Genomic DNA, 14,325 nt, shown 5'->3' on the forward strand with positions numbered 1-14,325 from the left:
TCACTCCACAGGCTTCCCCTCACCAGCTTCACACCCTTTACAATGCCCTCATTGCCCTGAGTAAAGTCCAGGGCCAACAAGACCTTTCACTGGGTGGGCCCAGCCTGCCTTTCTCAGTCCATCCCATCTTTAATTCCCCGAAAACCTGCCCTGTATGGAATCCTTACCAGGTAGAGAAAGAAAAAAAGGGCATTTTGGGAGGTAGGGACTGCTCAGAGTTATGAAGGAGTCTGCACATTCAGAGAGGTTGGGATGGACCAAAAGAGCCAAGGTCTTGGGAGCAGGGGCTCCCTCTGTCCCAACTCCATGACATATACCCTATACTCCAGCCGCGCTGGACCCCTCACCCCATGGGGCCTTTGCCTGTATCATTCCCTCTCTCTAGAATGCCAAATTCAAAATGCTTACCCTCTCTTATCCCTAGCCAGGCCTCCAAAATCTTCAGTGCTCAGCTTTGGGCAATTCTGTAGTGGCAGGGAAGAATTCATTGGCTCTGTTCCCACAGTGCCGTTAGTTAGCAGAACTGCCTTCTCCATGAGGGTGGCAGCATCTGAAGCTTCTAGGACTGTCTTACACACCCCTATACCCTCAAAGCCAAGCCCTAGCATGCATACAGCAAGCTGGTGGAGACTGGGGTCAAAAGAGGAGCTCAGGACAAGTAGTTTTCCAACAGGAGGCTCACTGCCCTGTCAATATGTATGAGTGAGTCAACTCATCACAAGAGCCAGATCAAGGCTCACAAGCGCCCAAAGTGAGATGTGTCAGGGTGACATTTCCCAACTGTCCCTGATCCTGGGAACCACCTGGAGCCCTTGTTAATAGCTCAGAATACTCAGTCACCCCAGAAAAGAGGAACCCAACACTTGAGGGGGGAGCTTGGAAATTTTCTTTTTTATCAGACTGCCAAGGGGAGTCTCCAGGAAGGTCGTAACAGGGTAACCCAGGCCAGGCCAACACAAAAGCAGTAACAGTGAAACTATGGTCAGATCACTGGAAGCACCTGGCCCAGGCTCGGAGCAGTCAGGGGCCTGTTGCCGCAAGAAAAGATGCAGAAGGAAAGCTCTGGAGGCTTTACTGGGCTGTCTGCTCACAGCACAGAGCCTCCTCCAGGTGGGGCCCAAGTCCCAGGAACAACAGATGCTGGACTTCTGAGGAAAAAAAAAAAAAGGCACCAAAAGTTTTGAAACAGAAATGGTACAGAAAGAGTGTCTCATTTTTGAAAGAAATTTTTAAAACTTCCTTCAGACCTCAGGTTTCCAGAACTGGATTCCTCAGAATCCTTGATTCTTAATAAAATTTTGTGTTTCTCCACTTAGCCCTCCCTTAGGGATATTATTTCTTTGCTTATGTTTTATGATTATATGGACTGGGTATTTTATTTTCATTGACTTGTTATTACTGTATTTTGAGAAGTAACTATGGACTTCCCACCCACCATCAAAACAAGGCCCTTGACAGTAACAGAACTTTGGCCACTAGAGTCCAGCCTTGGGACGTTGCACCAAAGGCAGGTTGGCCAGAGGGCCTTTGTGGGCAGATTCCAGAGCCCGGTTGTTCCTGGGCTCCTGCTACACAGACAGGCCTGGGTTTCTGCTGCAGTGGTTCTCAACCCTTCTGTGTGTTAGCATCACCTGGGGCCCCTGCCCTCAGCCACTGAGTTATTTGAGCAGGAACCGGGTAACAATATTTTTTAAAATCTCCCCAGTATTTCCACTAAGAACCACTGTAAGGGCTACTCACTTGGAGTTTCCCTACCCCTGGGTGGGTGAGATAGGAATCATCTAAGAAATTTGAGGGGGGTGGATTTAGAGTGGGAGCTACACAGAGCTCTACCTCCTTAATATTCTCAGACATTCTTATAAAGATGCCCCACCACCCTGCCCATCTCGGGGAATCCCTGCACAGAAGGAGAGATGATCCTGGATGAGAGGGGGGGAAGTGGACAGTACATTTCTCAACACGGGCCCCACAGGACACACCCACGCCAGGTGTTCATTCATTTTACATACAACTGAGTCAGAATCCCTAGAGGTGGAGGCTGAGGAGTTTGATTTTTTAATTTGCACACCAGGCAATTCTCAGGCACATTAAGTTTGTGAAAGGCTGATGCAGTGTTAGGAACAAGAGAAGTTGAAAACCTCCAGGTACAACTCTGAGCCTACTGAGGCTGGCTCTGCATCTTGCCCATTTTTGTGTCTATGACACCTGTAAGGCTTAGAGGATGAATACCGAGGCTAGAACATATCCATACATTGTATTTTAGCCATCATTTTTTACAAATGACATATGTAGCTTAAACAAGCTTACATGAGGGGGGGGAAGGTATCTGGTGGCTTATTTAGGTGAGCAATTCATAAGTACCTTCAGGCACATCTGCATCCAGGCATTCAATTGCCTCTCTGTCTCTCCATCTCTCAGCTGTGCTTCTTTCAGTGGGTGGTCAGGAAAGTTGGGCAATGACCACTCCATATATAACTCTCATGGCTTAGCACCCTCAGAAGAAGAAAAAAAGGAAAAAAAAAAAAAAAGGCCTTCTCCAACACCCCTGCCAAATTCTAGTGAAGATACCATTTGGCTGATCTGGGTCACATCCATTTCCTGAAACAATTGATTTGGCCAAGGAAGTGATGAGGAGGGGAGTACTGTATTTGGCCAGTCTCAGTCATTTGTCCACCCCTCCATATAGGGAATGGTCACCAGTAACTGACAGCCCCAAGAAGACCAAATGGAGTGGGGAGGAAGTGTTTTCTCTAAAGGACCTTGGGCAGTCAAGTAACCTCTATCCACCTCACGTATAAGTCACAATGTTCATAAGCCCCTTTAATAAGTGGTCTGTAAACCTAACTACTTACCCAGGGTCTGCTCTCTGCTTAACCCACCCCTCCACTCCGTCTGACACTCCATTCAATCCCTCCTACCCACGGAGACCCTGTGATGATTACACAACCTGCCCTTCCTCTGTACTAAAGCATAAGCGTTAGCCTTAGAACATTTTCAACCAGCCAACTACTCCATAGCCAATCCAGTGGGATAAATACTAGTTCCTTAGGTTTTAGAAAATAACAACTGTTGAAGAAATATTTTACTCCACTACACAGAGATTTCACCCAAAACAAGAGCCACAGACTTCAGCCCCCAGAATCTCCTCACCACTCTTGGAACAAACCGAGCTGGATAATAGCAGAAGACTCCCGAGCGCATGGAGATTGTTCATTGGCGTGACAGGCCAGACTGCGCACATTTATTCAAGCCATTCTCACATCAAATAAAACGTTGATAAATCATTACTTCTAGAAGCTAAAAAAAAAAAATGCTAATAACTCAAGGCAGAATGAGAGTGAGTTTGTTGAAATGAACGTGAAGAATGGAGGGGACAATCTTGGAATGTAAAAGCCATGGAAAATACCACCTGGGAACACAGAAATCATTTGTCTTCTCTGGAAGCCTGTCTCCAGAGTGGCAAATTTAGGGATTGGTTTGAGGACAGAGTGTGCCCGGTGCATTGGGGAGGGGGCCGAAGGACAGGGGGCAGAGGTACTCCTTTACCCAAAAATACCATTCATCACTGTCTCCCACTGAAGCTTACAAATGGATCATCTCAAAGATTTTCCACTTTGGTTTTGCTTCTGCCCTTCTGAAATGTTTGAACTTGCATTTACCGTGAGCCAAGCCCACAGCTAAAAACCCCCAGTGCAGGATCCGCCCTACAGTTCTCATTATTCCCGATGTACCGGCGAGGAACTAGGGCACGAGGAGGGTTGGTGGTTCAGGATGGGTACTGGCTTTAAGTTGTGCTTTCCTCTCAAGCTTCCCTCGACCCTTTCAAATTCCTTTTAAATTCCTTTTAAATTCGCTATAATTGTGACTCCCAAATGTCGACCAAGAATGTTGGAAGGAGCAGGAAACTCCAAGCCCAACCATCTCTAAACCCTTTTCATTTTACAGACATTTCAGGAGGGCTTTGCCAGTAAACAAAAATAAATTCCATTTACCCAGAAGCCAGATCCTCTGCAGTAAGTTCCCATCTAGGTTCTCCCTAGAGTAGAAGAATGTACCATTATAATTTGGGTTGATTTTGTTTTTTGAAGCTTTTGCTTTTTGAGTTTTTTGGGCCCTACCTATTCCACAAGGAACTGACAGGTGATAACAGAGATGATGTAGCCCAAAAAAAGTCCCCAGATTCACAAAGGTAGATACTCCCTGGTGCTCAGTTGGGGCCAGGGCCTCTGCTCTGAGAGACCAGATATCTCTATAATTCTTGTTTCCTGTGAGAAGAACACTAAGGAGCCAGGAATGTTTTAAAATATAAATGTATGGAATTTTGTGACCTCTCAATAATCAGATCTCCCTCTGATAGGATTCAGAAAAAAAAAAATCAGGAATTGACAAATGTTAAATACTGCCTTACTGCTAGTAATGCTTCCCCCTCCTTCCCCTCTTCCTTCTCCTGTAACTCTTCTAACATGAATTTATTTTCTATTTGAAAGTCAATCTCACTGGTTATTAGATATTCTCCCTGCTGTCACTATCAGTAAATTATTAAACAGCTGACCAAGCTTTGTTTTAAAATGATTCTCTTATGAAGCTCAGTGATATATTTGCCATGAATACCGAATGGTGTCTCAGTCTCTAAGGACATGTGAATGATTCCTATTTACTACCTTTAGCCAAACGTGTGCACAATTAGCAGCAAGAACTTGAATCAGTTACTGGAGATGCCTGTAGCTCGTATACACGGAGCTCTCTTTACTCATTATACTCCGACTGGGAGAAGCACGTTAGGATTCTAGGCTGGGTCAAGAAACAACACCTAGACCTCCCTCTGGTTATTCCTCAACTCCTTTCTTGTCCTGCCACCCCTGAGCCTTGACATACCTATAGGGATCTCTTCCTTATTTAAAAAAGCAGCTGGTTTTCACTGCATTTCCAGGTAAAGAAATCTGGTGGGGATAAAATCAAAGTATCTGGGTCTTCACTTCTTCATCTATAAAATAAGGATCGTAATTCCTAGTTCATGAATTCTATAATGCAAACCAAGCACTGAGCACAGTGCCAGGCATATAGTAAGTGCTCAAGATCTCATAGCCATTCTTTTTTTCCTGTTAACTCCTGTGCGAGTCTAGACTCTCTAGGTTGTGAGAGAGGCTCATCTCAAATTCACTTAAGCCAGAGAGGACATGTGCTGGCTTACCTAACCATACAATGGTTGATCAGTAACCAGGAAAACAGAAGCTGCTTCAAGTATTTACAACAGAGGGAATTTAATTTAGGAATTTGGCTACAGAGGTGATGGATGAGGAAACTGAGAGCCCAAAAAGCTAACTCAGAAATAAACGAGAGCAAGAAGCTACTCCTACCCTGACAATGGAGGGACGACGGTACTGGAAGCCTCAGAGTATAGTAATGCATGGAAATTTGAACCACTGCAGATGTGTCCAGGGGAAGCTGAAGCCAAGGAGGATACTTCTTTGCTTCTGGACAAACCCAACCGAACCAAAAGAACTAGAGGCCTAGGAAAACACAATCCCCAGATTGTCTGACTCTAGAAAATGTGTTCTTAACTATGATACAATAATGTCTCCCTTGTACAACCCCATGAATACCACCCCCAGTTGGCTACAGCTGTATTATTATTCTCCTCCCAGATCTATAACTGGCCCTGTTCTTGGTCATGAAGTATTTAACAGGCCCAGGTCGGGTATTTGGTCCTTCTATTGACTCTACTTGCTGGGAATATCCACCAGATTTTCATAAAGCATCCTGAATCCAGCATGAAGTTGTCAGCCTTAGGCATCCTGGATCTGAGTTTCAAAAAACCCATCTGGGAGTATGATGAAGATGTTGTGGAATGCCAGGGACGGAATGTTGCATCTTAGGCTCAGCACTAGGGATTAGCTGGATCAGGAGTGACCAGGTAAGTAACTCAAGAAGAGCAGAAGAGCAAGCACTGTCATTCACTTTGCTGCCACTAGAGTTTATTTATTGAAAAGTGGATGTGAGATTTGGAAGCCAGGCTCAGCAAGGCCCCAGTGCAGAATCCAGTTTGGAGAAGCCAGTCCTATATTTTAACTAATGATCATATTTTACAGCAGGCTCTGAAAGCAAAGAAGGAGATATGCTGTATCTTGTTAGGAAATCTAAGAATGAAAGGGGATTCTGTGGCTATTGCAGAGTCAAGAGTTGGTGCTATTCATCTTCAAAGAGACTGGCTCACATAACAAACTCTCCTTCCCCCAACTTCTGAATCCTGAAGCCTCAAGTGAAAATACTTCCTATCTGTTGGAAAAGTATCCCAGTCTGCAGGATCAGGCTCTTGATAAGGCAGTAATTATTGGTGCGAATTTCACAGATACAAAGGAATTTTTAAATAATTTTAATTATTCAAAAGCCTGATTAATTATCTAGCTTAAGGATCAGAGGCCAAAGAAGGATAAAACTGTATGGAAGTGGTTACCATGACAGGGGAGGGGAAAATTCAACTGCCTTCCAACAGAAAGCTGCTCTCGGTGACTTTGTAGTTACATTTTTAAGCTCTGCAGTGCTCATAAAGAATGGGCTATTGGACTGGCCAATAAGATACCCAGTTTCAGGTCTGCTCCCACCACTGACCCACTGCATCCTTGGCTAATTGCCTTCCCCTTATCAGAACTCTGTAAAATTAGCAGGGGAAAAATAGAGGGGGATACTATAGCTAGTCCCTGGGCCTCTGTTGAGTGTTGACATTCTAAAGCAATATGAGAATTTTTTAAAAATATAGACCCATCGGATTTTTCCTGAGACAATGAAAGTCCAGGTAAATTTTATGAGCATGGAAGGGCTTATCATATTTGAAGTTGAGAAAACAGACACTTGTGTGGGGTAGATTAGATTAGGATAGGGAGAGATTGGTAGTGGGACAACATGAGACCTGTCAAGGAGATGGGTGTGTCCCTAAATAAATGTCTGCTGTTGGATGGAAAAAAGTCACTCCTGTTCACTCAGTGTTTACTGAGCATCTCACATACACCTGTGGCCCCGTGTATTGCCTTCAAGGAGTTTGCTAGGGCAAGGATGCCTTGCCTAGGTGGTAGCCCACTGATGGACCTATTTGGATGATGACATCAGAATATTCTGGAAGCAGAGACATTATCCACTTTTGACATGGTAAATCATGCCCAAGCCTCTGTTTATGCCCTCTCTGTAGACACAGTGATGAGATTATCTCCTCAAGCATGTGCCTGTGTGGGCTTAATGGCTTTCCTCACCTCCAACATAGCTCCCAACACTCACCCCTAGCTGGTGACCGGATTTTAGTGTTGGAGATCCCATAATGTTGGCATTGGAACAACTGACAAAAAGCTTTCAGTGTGTTCCCGTGGACAGGTCCTCCCAACAACCCATAGAGAGTGCCTTCTTGCCTATTTCCCAGAGCATAGCACAGAGGTGAAGAGCATGGACCCTGGAGCTAGATTATCTGGTTTGAATCCTGGCTCTGCTGCCCCCTGGCTGCATGACCTTGGGCAAGTTAGAGTAACTTTTCTACGCCTCAGTCTCCCTATAGATAAACAAATTCACTGTTATAAAGACTAAAGTGTCTGTGTGTAGTAAATGTGATACAATGATATATAGATAAAAAACGTATGTTACATTATACAACTCTTTTCAATTCTGTAGGATTCAGTTACCCCACATCTAAAATGGGACAATAATTCTTGTGCTATTATTGAACAAATATTTAGTGAGGTCTTAATAAGTGCCAATTACTGTGGTGGGACCTTAAAATACCTTACTAAATATAACAAAGTCCCTGACCTCAAAGAGTTTGGATTTTTGTGGGTAAAAGGGGCAATCAGGACAACCAAATAAATGTATAACATGGAAAAAAAATATAAAGCAGATTAATGCGGTGGTAGGTATGCTTTTTAAGATACATTGGCTGGGAAAGAACTTTCTGAGGTGATGACATTTCAGATTTCAGCAGTGATCTGAGTTAATGGAGCAAGTGATCTGAAGGCAGAAGGTGGATTTAAGTCATAAGGAAGAACAGATGCCAAGGGCCTGAGGCAGAACCAGGCATGACACATATAGGGAACAGCTATGAGACCACGGTGGCTGAAGAAGGGTAGGAGAAGAGAAAGTGATGAGATCCCCAGGGAGAGACTCACACGTTAGAGCACAGTCTCATAGGCCAGGTCAGAACATGCAGAGTACCCTAAATGTGCCTGGAAGCCATCAGAGGCATTTGAGGGAAGGGTGACAAGGTCTGACGCATACACAAATTATCATACTGCCAGGCACAATGTGATGTGCTGTGGAGACACAAAGTGTCTAAGAAGTTAGAGGTGAGGAGTTATTTCTGACTCCAGAGAGGAAGATAAGCTTCAAGGAGCTGAGCAGACCGTAAGTGAGAGGAAGCCAATATTTCAAATGAAGGTGAATCTGCAAACTTAGGGGATGATACTAAGGGGATCAATCTGGTGGTTTGTTCATTCACTCACTGCTCATTGCACCCCTCTCTGCACAGTGTCCTGTACTAGGCACTAAGGATACAGTGCTGACTGCCATCCAGCCTAGGGTCTACCTTCAGCAGAGGCCCAATGGAGGGGAGAGATTACACACATGTTAATGCCCATTAAGCCACTAAAAGTAGGGGGCCTATTTGTTTCTGCGGCACACCACAGCTGGGTTGTGGCCTGCAGGACTGAATGAGGTGCCGATCATGTACCAGCAACTCTAGTGGACTGACAGGTATTTGTCACACAGGCCCTGATGTGATAATACCCCCCACTGATGGAGGCAGCTCTGTCCAATGGGTAAACCCAGTTCAGATTTACACAGTCATCTTCAAGAAAACCTGTAATACATTTGGCCATGGTTAGAGTACCAAGCTCTGTTCTGATCATGATTCTTTGTCCCAAAGCAAAAAACAAAATACAAAAAAATAATAATCTACCCTGAGATAAGAAGTCATCCCAAAGAACAACGCGGCTAGCTTCTGCTAGCTTCAGTGCTAATCATGCTCTTTGAGGACTGCCAGGAACCTCGCTAAGCATTTCACAATAATTAACTCATTTAATCTTCAAAAGTGTCTGTCACCCTGCACCTACCGCTTCCCCCTTACTTCTTCAGCCTGCACTGACTTCAACTGCTTTGCCTGAGGGGTTTCTCTTCCTGATGGAGCCCCCTTTACAGCTGGCAGGGCAAGCCAGAGATGGCAGGGAATGAACACCACCCCACTCCCTTGCGTGTGTACATGCGTGCATGTCACCCACGAGAGAGAGGCCCTCCGTGAACAATAAATGGGCATTAGCAGGTGAACATCCCAGGTCCTCCATCCCTCCAGAGCATGTTTTCCACTCACATGCCTGTTTCACAGTCTCCCAGGGCTCCCCAGCAGGATTAGGTTCGGGTCCCTCACTAGGGTGACTTGCTCAGTGACTCACTGCATTGGCCATTCTCTTTCCTGTCTTCTTTCATCTCCTTTCCTTCATCTACCTTCACCTCCCAATTAAATTCTTGCTCTTAAATCCATGTCTCAAGGTCTGCTCCTGAGGAACAAAGATGAAGATACTGCCCTGGGAGGGAAGGAAGGAGATACCCTATTATTGCCCTTATTTGGCAGCCAAGGAAAACTGAAACAGAGAGGTTAAGTAATTTGCCCAAGGTCACAGAGCTAGTAAGAGGCAGATAGATTCTGGCTCAAATCCAGCCACCAAGCTCCAAAATCTATACAATTAACCCTGACACTCTACTGCCTCTGGCTGGGAGAACAACCCAAACCACTGAGCACCACAGCCTCATTTACTCGATTTCGTAAGACATGCAAGTTGGTGAGCTACGTGGATTCATGTATAACCTCCTCTTGGAGATCCAGCATGTAATTCAGACGTGTGTTTGAGAAGGTATTTGATGTGATTTTCAATGCAGTGGCAGCCACACGGTGATCCATCAGCCAGCTCTCTTTGACAGAGAATTGATCTCCCAGGTCAGGAAGCAAACCTCAATTTACGTAGGATGCACTTGGAATGCGCCCTTTTAGTAGCACACGGAAGATAAAGCAGAGTCAATGACAGTTCTTGTCAATGAGTTTGTTATGGCAAGAGGCTCTTTGGGCTGAGTACCACTGCTGACACTCCAGATGTATGCTTTTTTTTTTTTTTGGTATGATAAACACGTTCTCTGCGTCTTTTAGCCCTGCTTGTCAATTTCTTGACGTTTCCAAGTCCTCTTTTGATCCAAGCATCTTCATCCAATGGCACAAAAGCAAAATGAGTACTTACTTACTTGGTTCCCAAGCCATCAACCATTCTTTTTCCTTCAAACTAGATCTCTCCGATTTTTCAATTTTGTTTCATGTCTGGATGAGTAATTTCAGAACCAGGAGGTTGGTGAAGTCTGAGCTTCCTCACTCAGGATTTCTTGCCTTTGCACAAAAAGAAAAGCCCATTGTAGCAAATTGTCTGTGTGATTCATTTGTTGCAGGCACTGATGAAAAAAATTTTTCCTAAAGATATTTCAAAGATCCTGGACCATTATGGTAGGAAATAATCCCCAGAAAGTGAGACAGGCAAGATGCAAAAAATTTAATATTAGATTTATTTTGTCATTAGAAAGCTTATCCCTTTTGCTTTTGGGGTGAAATTTGAGATATAGAGGATGAAAAATTGAGGAATAGAAGATCTGATCAAAACCGCCTCTGCTGGTCTAAAGATTAATGTTTCCAAATACAAATTTATTTTTCTTATGGCAAGGTTTTCTGTTCTTTATTCATGCCTTTAAAAAATTAAAAATCATGTGGCTGGTTTCTTTCTGCTTCTAATACAAGATTTTCATGCTCAACCAAAAGATAGAACTAAGTTAAAAAAAAAAATAAAGTGGGGAGGGAAGGAGGAAGGGAGTGAAATGGGAGAGAGAGGGGGAGGAGGGACGGAGGGAGGAAAGAAAAATAGTGTGTGGAGGACATTCTTTCGATTCCAATCTGTAACGACCTCATTGGCCATCTGCAATGAAAATGTAACGGACATTATCCAATGCCTCACTTAACTCCATCTGTGTGAATTCAGTCTTTTAATGCGTTCAGTCCATCATCTCAGCTATAGAATGGTGGTGACTTCAGTCAAGAAATAGAGTCTCTTAGTTTGCTTCATTCAATATATACACCTTGAGGCTCTTTCTCAGGAAGACAACTGCTAGACTCTGAGAGGCTAAGTTAGGCTGTGTAGCAACAACCCCCAAGTCTCAGAGATTTGAAACAATAAAAGTTCATTTCTTGCTAATGATACCTATCTGTTGTAGAAATACTAGGACCTCCAGTCTACATTGTCCTCCCTCAGGGGCCCAGGCTGAGGGAGGTTCTATCTCTGTCCTTCAATGGTTGCTAAAGCAGGAAGAAGGGAGGTGGACAGTCCCACACTGGCTCTTAAAGATCCCATCCAGAAGCAACACAGGTAACTCTGCTCAGATTTCACTGCCCAAAACAAGTTACATGGTCACAACGTAGTTCAAGGGGATAGAAAAACACAGTCCTCTATGTGCCCACAAATGAGGGCAATCCAAAATATTTGTTGAATATCTAATGCCAACCATGCATATAACTCTTTTCTAAAGCATTTTTTTAGGCTTTTATTTAAATTCCAGTTACTTGACATACAGTGTAACATACAACTCTTGATATGGTAGCACACATTGTCTTGAAAGATGGCAATCCCAGGGGGTGCCTGGGTGGCTCTGTCGGTTAAGCATTCGTATCTGGCTCAGGTCATGATCTCAGGGTCCTGGGATCGAGCCCTGCATCAGGCTTCCCGCTCAGCAGGGAGTCAGCTTCTCCCTCTACCTCTCCCCACTGCTAATGCTCTCTCTCTCTCTCTCTCTCTCACTCCCTTTGTCTCTATCTCTCAAATAAATAAATAAAATCTTAAAAAAATAAAGATGGTGATACCAAAACTATGTTCTAGCAGTTCCCTAGGAAAGGAACAAATTAAATGTCAGAAGTTCAAAGAAGATTGGGAAGATGGCCCTAGAAAATGAGCAGAATTTTTACAGGTAGAGATGAGAAATTGGGCTTTTTAAGTGCAAAGAGCAGAACAAAGGTGAGATGGCCAGAATGTGAGTTATATTACGAAAGAATGAGTGGTTCGTTTTGCCATTCAGTAGTATGTGTATTTAGAAATTCGTAAGATCTAAGAAAAGGGGTGGGATCAGGGGGTCAGCGCCTGGAAAAACTGCACACCAGGCTAGGGAGGCTGAACTTCCTTCAGAAGATTGGGCTCTCTATCACTCATTCATCCACTCATTCATCCACTCATTCATTCAATATGTAAAATAATAATCATACTAGGCTCTGGTGATGTAGCAGCAAGGTAATGATTATGGGGAAAAATGGAATGACTTTGGAAAAGATTTTGATAGAAGAATTGAAAGAATTGAATAAATGTATGAAGGGTGAATTTATGAAGATAATAGTGGAGACCAAGGGTGACCCTAGAGGTAGAGCATGTGTCAGAGCCAAGCACCCAGAGAGCTCAGGAAGAATGGAAGTGGAGAGGATGTGGCTAATGGACCACAGGATGAGTGGGATTTGAGGTGCCAAAGAGCCACCCACACAGGTGGCATGACCACCCAACCCTGTGACATGCGGGAGCCCTCTAGTGGACACTCTTGGAGCTCAGTCTAGTTCTCTCACCCCGTTACCTTGTCTGTGGGACTCTGCCCTGGAGTTCTGTAGGGGATCATTCTCTGGCCTTTGCCTCTGATGGCCCATATCTGTGACTTCTGGAGGTCTATCTTCGGGCTCCTGGAACCACTTAGCACATGGACACACACACGGAGATGTAGTGTATGGACGCAGGTGTTTATGTCTCCCTGGAGTAGACCTCAGTCAGTGAGTGACTCGCTGGTGTAGGAGAGGAAAAGCCCAGTTCTCAGGACAACTATGTGGATGTGACTTCTGCTCCAGCACTGCCTATGGGACCAGGAGGAAAGCTCTCCTCCATGGACTTTTGCCTGAAATTCATTTTAGATCCTTCCCTGGCCCACTCCTCCGACCCCCTTACTGATTTCTCCTGGGAACAGTTCCTTAATAAATCACTTGCAAAGAAATACCTGTCTCAGGATCTGCTTCTGGGGAGCCCAGCTTATATCCAGCGCCTATAGTGTTCTAGGCTCTTTGAATAGGACACAAGCTAGGTTTTCAAGGAGCTCACCATCTGGTGGGGAAGCAGGTGCCTGCATTGATGATTTCAGCACAGTGTGTGAGGATGCTATAAGGCAGAGATGCTGGGGGGCCAGGGGAGGCATGAAAATAAAGCCAAGGAAGACTTCATAGAGGAAGAGACCCTTAGACTGGATCTTAAAAAAGGAAGAGGATTCTGCTAAGAGAAAAGTACGAAAGGGCAAGAGAAGCAGGGGAACACTAAACCAAAGCAGGCATGAAAGGGATGGGGAAATGAGGTGTAGGGAAACTCCAAGTAGTCTTCTATTGCTGGAACATAAAGGACAGGAGAGTGTGGTGGCAGAGACCACAGATAACCCAGGGATTCCCTGGGAGCCACCCCGGGGGTGGGAGTTAAACAAGAGAAGTGGGTCTGGCATTGAGGCAGTAGTCATGGAGGGAGGACACATGGTCTTTAAGCTGTACTTCCAGTCCATGGTGCTCTCCCAGGGGCAGCTCTCACAAAGCCTGGGTGCCCATCCCAGAGGCACCCAACAGCTTCCTCTCATCAACTTCCTCTCATCAATTAATATCGTGACCTACAAAATAGGCTCCCAGGGACAAACAAGAAATAAGCAGAAACTACTCAGCACTTGTCTGGGAAGCTTTTTTCTTTTTTTTTTAAAGTTTGGGTTTTCCCAGAAGCAGATTCAGACAAAGACTTGAGCAGCTGGAATGTTTTGGGGGGAGGTACAGAAAGTACCAGTAGAGGCATGGGGAAGGCAGACAGGGAAGGTGAGGCAGCCAATAAAGGGCACGTTATCAGGCGTGTTGTCACTGTGTAATTTGGCAACCAGAGCCGAATTTCAGGGGAGCTCTGGGAAAGGATGTGGGACACACACCGGGGTTTTCCTTCCACGGAAACAAGGCAGCTGGGGTATTTGTATCCCAAGTCCCATTAATCCTGACCTGAGGGCCATTCCCAAGGAGTGTGAATTTCCTGGAAGGCAGCAAAGTGGCAGCAGACAGCTGGACGTCAGGCTGCTGTGCCCTGAAGTGGTAAGGGCAGTGGGGCAGGGTGGGGGGTGCACAAGACACCACAGTGAGCACCACACTTGGGCTTCTTGTTCCCCTCCCCAGTTATGGAGGAGAAACGCCTAGAGGGTCTGATTTCCACCACCACCCCCACTTTCTCC

This window comes from Canis lupus, chromosome 24, assembly GCF_003254725.2.
Source record: "Canis lupus dingo isolate Sandy chromosome 24, ASM325472v2, whole genome shotgun sequence".
In the NCBI taxonomy this organism is placed as follows: domain Eukaryota; kingdom Metazoa; phylum Chordata; class Mammalia; order Carnivora; family Canidae; genus Canis; species Canis lupus.